The following is a 6,000-nucleotide window of genomic DNA, read 5'->3' as shown; positions in this document are numbered from 1 at the left end:
TTAAGATAATGGTCAAAGTGGGCGGGGGGGGGATAATTATTTTCACAAAGCGAGTTGTTTTGAAAGGGGGGTGGAAGCAAGTTCAAGAGGAACTTTCAAAAGGGAGTTCGATAAATACGTCAGAGGATGACGGGGGCGGGGGGGGGATGTGCAGGGGAGGTGGGAGATGTTTGGACAGTTGTTTCAAAGGAGCAGCACGGACGGGGCAGGCCCGAATGGTCTCCTGTTTTGCTGGTGTGTTGTTTTACTGCGTGCAGAGTCACTGTATCAGGAACGAGCAGCCCAGTCTCCAAACCTATCGCAAACACAGGTTGAGACTCAAAACAACACGCACCTCAGAGAGAGAGATCTGGGACGCGACAACTGTGTTCGAAGAGCGATATACTGGGAGAATGCCAACTGCACCATTGCTATCGCTGTTTTTCCGACACACTGTTTATTCCCCGATCGGAAATTCCGACAGAACCTTCCACGACTAAGCTGAGCCGACCAGGAAATGACTTCCAACCTTTCCAGCACTGGAAAAGGAAGAACGCAAAATTTCCTAAAGCGCTTTCACAGACAACAGACACCTTTGGGAGAGAGGCAGCAATCAATCGGTGTACACAGCAAGATCCCGCAAGCTGCAACACCGCGCACTGAGAGTGGCACCTGGAACGCAGTAAAACGGCGCAGGTAGCTTCGCCGGCAGCATTAATAGAACGGAATCTGACCCTGAGCCGCGCGAGACGATATTGGAACCCGTGCCCAAAAGCTAAATCAGGCAGTGAGGTTTCACGTAGCAACTCAGAGGAGGATAGGGAGGGAGAGAGAGGGAGGAGGATTTAGGGAAGGGAGTTTCGGGGAGAGATTTAGAGAGAGAATTTACTTCAGCTCAGTGATTTCACTGAATCGCTATTAGGTGTCAAATAGAGTCATAGAGTTTGACAGCAAGCCAAGACGCCCACCTGCCCCTCATGACTGTGCTGGCCATCAAACACTGATCTCATTTTCCAACGCTTTGGGGGGGGGGGGGGCTCACGGTGGTGCAGTGGTTAGCACTGCTGCCTCACGGCGCTGAGGACCAGGGTTCCATCCCGGCCCCGGGTCACTGTCCGTGTGGAATTTGCCCGTTCTCCCCGTGTCTGCGTGGGTCTCACACCCACAACCCAAAACAATGCGATGGGATTGGCCGCGCTAAACTGCCCCTTAATTGGAAAAAATACAAATTGGGTACTGTTATGGGTCAGGGTTTAGAGAACCCCAAAGTGTATCATGGAGTTCACCTGACCCACAACTTTTACTAGATTGCGGTAGGGGGAGCACACGGCCCACTCTACAGGTGTGGTACAGCAGAAATGGAAAAGTATTTTTGAAAGAAAAACAATGTTTATTCTATGAACTCAAGTTAACCTTTTTAAAACATACAGTGAACATCTTAGCAACCATTAATTCAAATACAACCCCCAAAGAATACAACATTAAGTAATCCTTTAAGCTTTCCTTTTAACATCCATAAGACTTAAAACACCGTTTACCAGAAGCTCATCAGGTTAAAGTCACCACTGTTATTAGTTTTATAGACTTGGGTCTAGCGGGGTGGAGGGGGGGGAAATAGGGTTGCTGCTGCACTGGCCGAGGGGGGGACTGGAGGGTGAGGGCGGCGCGGGCACGGGACTGGCCTAGAGAAGGTGATGGCTAGTCGGCGGGTGGGGGGAGGCCCCCCAATCTGGCTGATAACGTGGAATGTGAGGGGCCTGAATGGGCCGGTAAAGAGGGCCCGAGTGTTCGCGCACTTAAAGGGACTGAAAGCAGAGGTGGTCATGCTTCAGGAGACACATTTGAAGGTGGCAGACCAGGTCAGGTTAAGAAAGGGATGGGTAGGACAGGTATTCCATTCGGGGCTGGATGCGAAGAACAGAGGGGTGGCAATATTGGTGGGGAAGCGGGTGTCGTTTGAGGCCAAGAATATTGTAGTGGACAAGGGAGGCCGATACGTGATGGTGAGCAGTAGGTTGCAGGGGACGTGGGTGGTATTGGTAAATGTATACGCCCCGAACTGGGACGATGCTGGATTCATGAAGCGTATGTTGGGGCGCATTCCGGACCTGGAGGTAGGAAGCTTGATAATGGGTGGGGATTTCAACACGGTGTTGGACCCAGCACTAGATCGCTCCAGATCTAGGACCGGAAAGAGACCGGCTGCGGCCAAGGTGCTTAGGGGGTTTATGGACCAGATGGGGGGAGTGGGTCCGTGGAGGTTTGCCAGGCCGCAGGCCAGGGAATTTTCTTTTTTCTCCCACGTGCACAAAAACTACTCCCGGATAAATTTTTTTGTTCTGGGCAGGGCGCTGATCCCGAAAGTGGAGGGAACGGAGTATTCGGCCATAGCCATTTCAGATCACGCCCCGCACTGGGTGGAACTGGAGTTGGGAGAGGAGAGGGACCAACGCCCGTTGTGGCGGTTGGATGTGGGACTGCTGGCAGACGAGGCGGTGTGCGGGAGGGTGAGGGGGTGCATTGAAAGGTATTTGGAGGCCAACGACAATGGGGAGGTACAGGTGGGGGTAATATGGGAGGCGCTGAAGGCAGTGGTCAGGGGAGAGTTAATCTCCATCAGGGCTCATAGGGGTTATTAGTTTTAAATCACCAGGATCGATTTACAGTCTTTAGATTACAGAGAGAGATTCATACACCTTCTGGCTGTGACTGCAGTTATCCAGCTCTGAAAACAAAACTAAAACACACCCTGCAGCAAACAGCCTAAAACAAAAGTAAAAAGCGGATAGGCAGCCCAGCTCCACCCACTCTCTGACATCACTGCCGTAATAAACACCCATTTCTTAAAGGTACTCTCACTACAGATATTTATATACACACCCATTTATAAACACCCATTTCTTAAAGGTACTCTCACATGACAGTACTCTAAATTTTTTTAAATATTTCCAACACTTGGCCTTGTGTGCCATGATGCCGAAAAGATCAGTTTTGAACGTGGATCATTGCAAATGAAATGTTTTGTACGCCAAATGGAGTCAACATTCTTGGGTAGACTGTGCCCAAATTGGTACAAAGTGGTGGGGAAATTGGAATGGCAACCAGAAGAACATATGAACGGTCAAAAATAGAGGCAAGAACACCAACGAGATAATGATCAGTTCTGTTTGAGTGTCATTGAGTGATTACAAAATATTGGCCACTGCTCTTCTTCAGAATATAGTCCCAGTGGATCTTCTACTGCTGCCTGAGAGACCCCTCTTAACATTCAGTGGCATTGGGGACTTGCGGTGACGGCAGGCGAGAGGAGGCCGCACAATGGAGGGCTCCCGTTCGGGAACGGCATTTTCGGGGCTTTAAGCCCGGTTCCAGGGTCCACGGAGGCGGCAAAAGCAGGGAGAAGGCACAGAGGAGGCACAGTGAATGCGCAGTAAAGGAGAATGTCGAGGGTGAGCAAAAAACGCGGCCGTAAAAAAAAACAGCTGAAGGTCCGTCGGGGAGTGGAAAGGTCACCGCGGGGAGTGGAAAGGTCACCGCCGCATTGCTTACGGCTGAAGAAATAACTAAGGTGATGGCTGCGGAATTCGAGAGGCAGCTTACAAAATACATGGAGAGAATGAGGAAGGAGATGTGGGAGGTTTTGAGTGCGCTGGTGGAGGAGGTGATTTCCCCGGTGACAACAGCGGTGGCGGAGGCGCGAGAGCAGGGGGAGGCGCTGAAGGAAGTGGAGGAGACATTATTGCAGCACGGTGATCAACTTACCTCGATGGGGAAGGAAATGCGGAAGGTGATGGAGATTAACAAGGGTCTGCGAGGAAAAATGGAAGACCTGGAAAACAGATCCAGGCGACAGAATTTGAGGATTGTGGGGCTGCCCGAAGGAGTTGAAGGACCGAGGCCGACTGAGTATTTTGCCGCGATGCTGGCGAAACTATTGGAGGAGGGGGAGGATCCCTCCCGATATGAACTGGATCGGGCTCATCGGTCGTGGAGGCCTGTACCAAAGGCGAGTGAGCCGCCAAGGGCAGTGACTCTGTGCTTCTGTAGGTACAGTGTGAAGGAGAAGGTCCTGAGCTGGGCCAAGCAGAAGCGGGTGGTGCAGTGGGCTGGAGCTGGTATACGTGTATACCAGGACTTTACAGTGGAGCTGGCGAGGAGGCGGCCTGCCTTCAACCGGGTGAAGAGGGCACTGTACATCAGCAAGGTGCGGTGCGGCATTGTGTATCCAGCGAAGCTGAGGATGACCTACAAGTTCAAGGACTTTTATTTTGGAACGGCGGAAGCAGCGGAGGAGTTTGCGAAAGCAGAAGGACTGTGGCAGAACTGAGAAATTGAGAACTGGCCATGTGCCGATGTAACCTCATGACTGTATTTTCTTCTTATTTGTTTCACTGCGCGCGGGTGTATGGGCTAAAGGAGCCAATGTTGTATATATTTGGACAAGGGAATGATGGGATTTTCACTCGAATTGCGGGCTCTTTGGGGTGTAGGTGGATATGCGGGGTTTGTGTGCTAAAAGGGGTTTTCTGGGCTTTCCTAGGGCCGGGCAAGGGGGAAAGGGACCCGGGCGGGGGCCTCCACGCTGGCCGGTTTAAGCCGGCCAGTGAACGGGAGTGAGGTGGGGGGAGGGGCTGCGGCCATCGGAGCCTGGCAGAACAGGGTCCGAGTGGTCTAGCCGGGGTGGAAAGTTGGGGGGAAGGAACCAAGGTTGGGGGGAGGAGTTTTACAAGAGGCAGTGGATGGGAGGAGTTGGAGAGGGCGGGGGGGGGGCGGTGTTTACAACTCTTGGGTATCATGTACGGTACTCTTTCAGAGGTTGGAGGGCGTTGAGTGTGGGGGGGGGGGGGGGGGGGTGGACTCTATAGGTCAATGGTGACCATGGGCGGTCCCGGGCTCCTTTTTCTTTTTCTCCTTTGTTTTTTTGTTGCCACCATGGGAGGGTTTGTTTTATTGGATGCATATATTGACAGGTGGGCCGTTGTTTGGGGTGGTGGGAGGATGGGATCGTTGGCATTGTTAAGGGGATTGATTTTGTATTTGTTACCGTTTACTGTCTGTGGGTGGGGTGTAAATTTTGAAGGAAAATGTGAAAATGGAGAATAAAAACATTTTAAAAAACCACTCAGTGGCATCACCATCGCTGAATCCTCCAACCACCAACGTCCTCTGGGTTACAGACGTGAACTGGGAGCAACCATATAAATACTGTGGCTACAAGAGCAGGTCAGAGACTGGGAATCCTGTGGTGTGTAACTCCTGCCCGCCCCCCCCCCCAGAGTCCGTCCACCATCTACAAGGCACAAGTCAGGAGTGTGATGGAATACTCCCCACTAGCCTGGGTGAGTGCAGCTCCAACAACACACAAGAAGCTCGACACCATCCTGGACAAAGCAGCCCCGCTTGATTGAGGTGAAGAATTCCACAGATTCACTACCCTCTGAGAGAAGAATGCCTTCACTGGGTGACCCCCTTACTCTGAGATTCCGCCCTTTGGTCCTAGACTCTCCCACAAGAGGAAACAACCTCTCAGCATCGACCCTGTCAATGGAGTCATCGAGGTCTGCAGCACAGAAAAGACCATTCGGCCCATCGCATCTGCACCGGTCAAAAACAACCACCTAGCCATTCTAATCCTATTTTCCAGCATTTCGCCCATGTGATGATATACATCACTGTAAGTACACAAAGGGTTAATGTGCATACACTACACCTAGCTAGACACTAGAGGGAACACAAAGACATGACACACAGGCAGTCAACCAATAGGTCAGTAAGATAGGACACGACCAATGGGCAGTCACTATACACACAGAGGTGACATTACCACAGGAGGGCATTACACCAACCCATATAAAAGGACACATCACACATGCTCAGTCTCTTTCCAGTGGAGACTCTCAGTGAGTACAGACACAGGGTTGATTGAACATCACTCCCACCACGTGGATTGTAGCAGACTGGTTCATCAGTCTGAGTAGCTACAGCAGGATTAACAGTAGCGTCGAATGCAAGTAGGAGAAT

At 51.5% G+C, this 6,000-nt stretch overlaps 1 long non-coding RNA gene across 1 annotated transcript in view; it reads left to right on the top strand.

Moving 5' to 3' along the window:
- Positions 1 to 214: 214 nt before the first annotated feature.
- Positions 215 to 6,000, top strand: part of LOC140402523 (uncharacterized) — a 29,989-nt gene continuing 24,203 nt past the window's right edge. Inside the window, exon 1 of the long non-coding RNA XR_011938158.1 lies at positions 215 to 675. This is a non-coding gene — a long non-coding RNA (uncharacterized lncRNA). The remainder of the gene's footprint in view (positions 676 to 6,000) is intronic.

This window comes from Scyliorhinus torazame, chromosome 25 (genome assembly GCF_047496885.1).
Source record: "Scyliorhinus torazame isolate Kashiwa2021f chromosome 25, sScyTor2.1, whole genome shotgun sequence".
NCBI classification, from domain to species: Eukaryota; Metazoa; Chordata; class Chondrichthyes; order Carcharhiniformes; family Scyliorhinidae; genus Scyliorhinus; species Scyliorhinus torazame.
The sequence above is the reverse complement of the archived record's forward strand: the minus strand, read 5'-3'. Positions and strand labels throughout refer to the sequence as shown.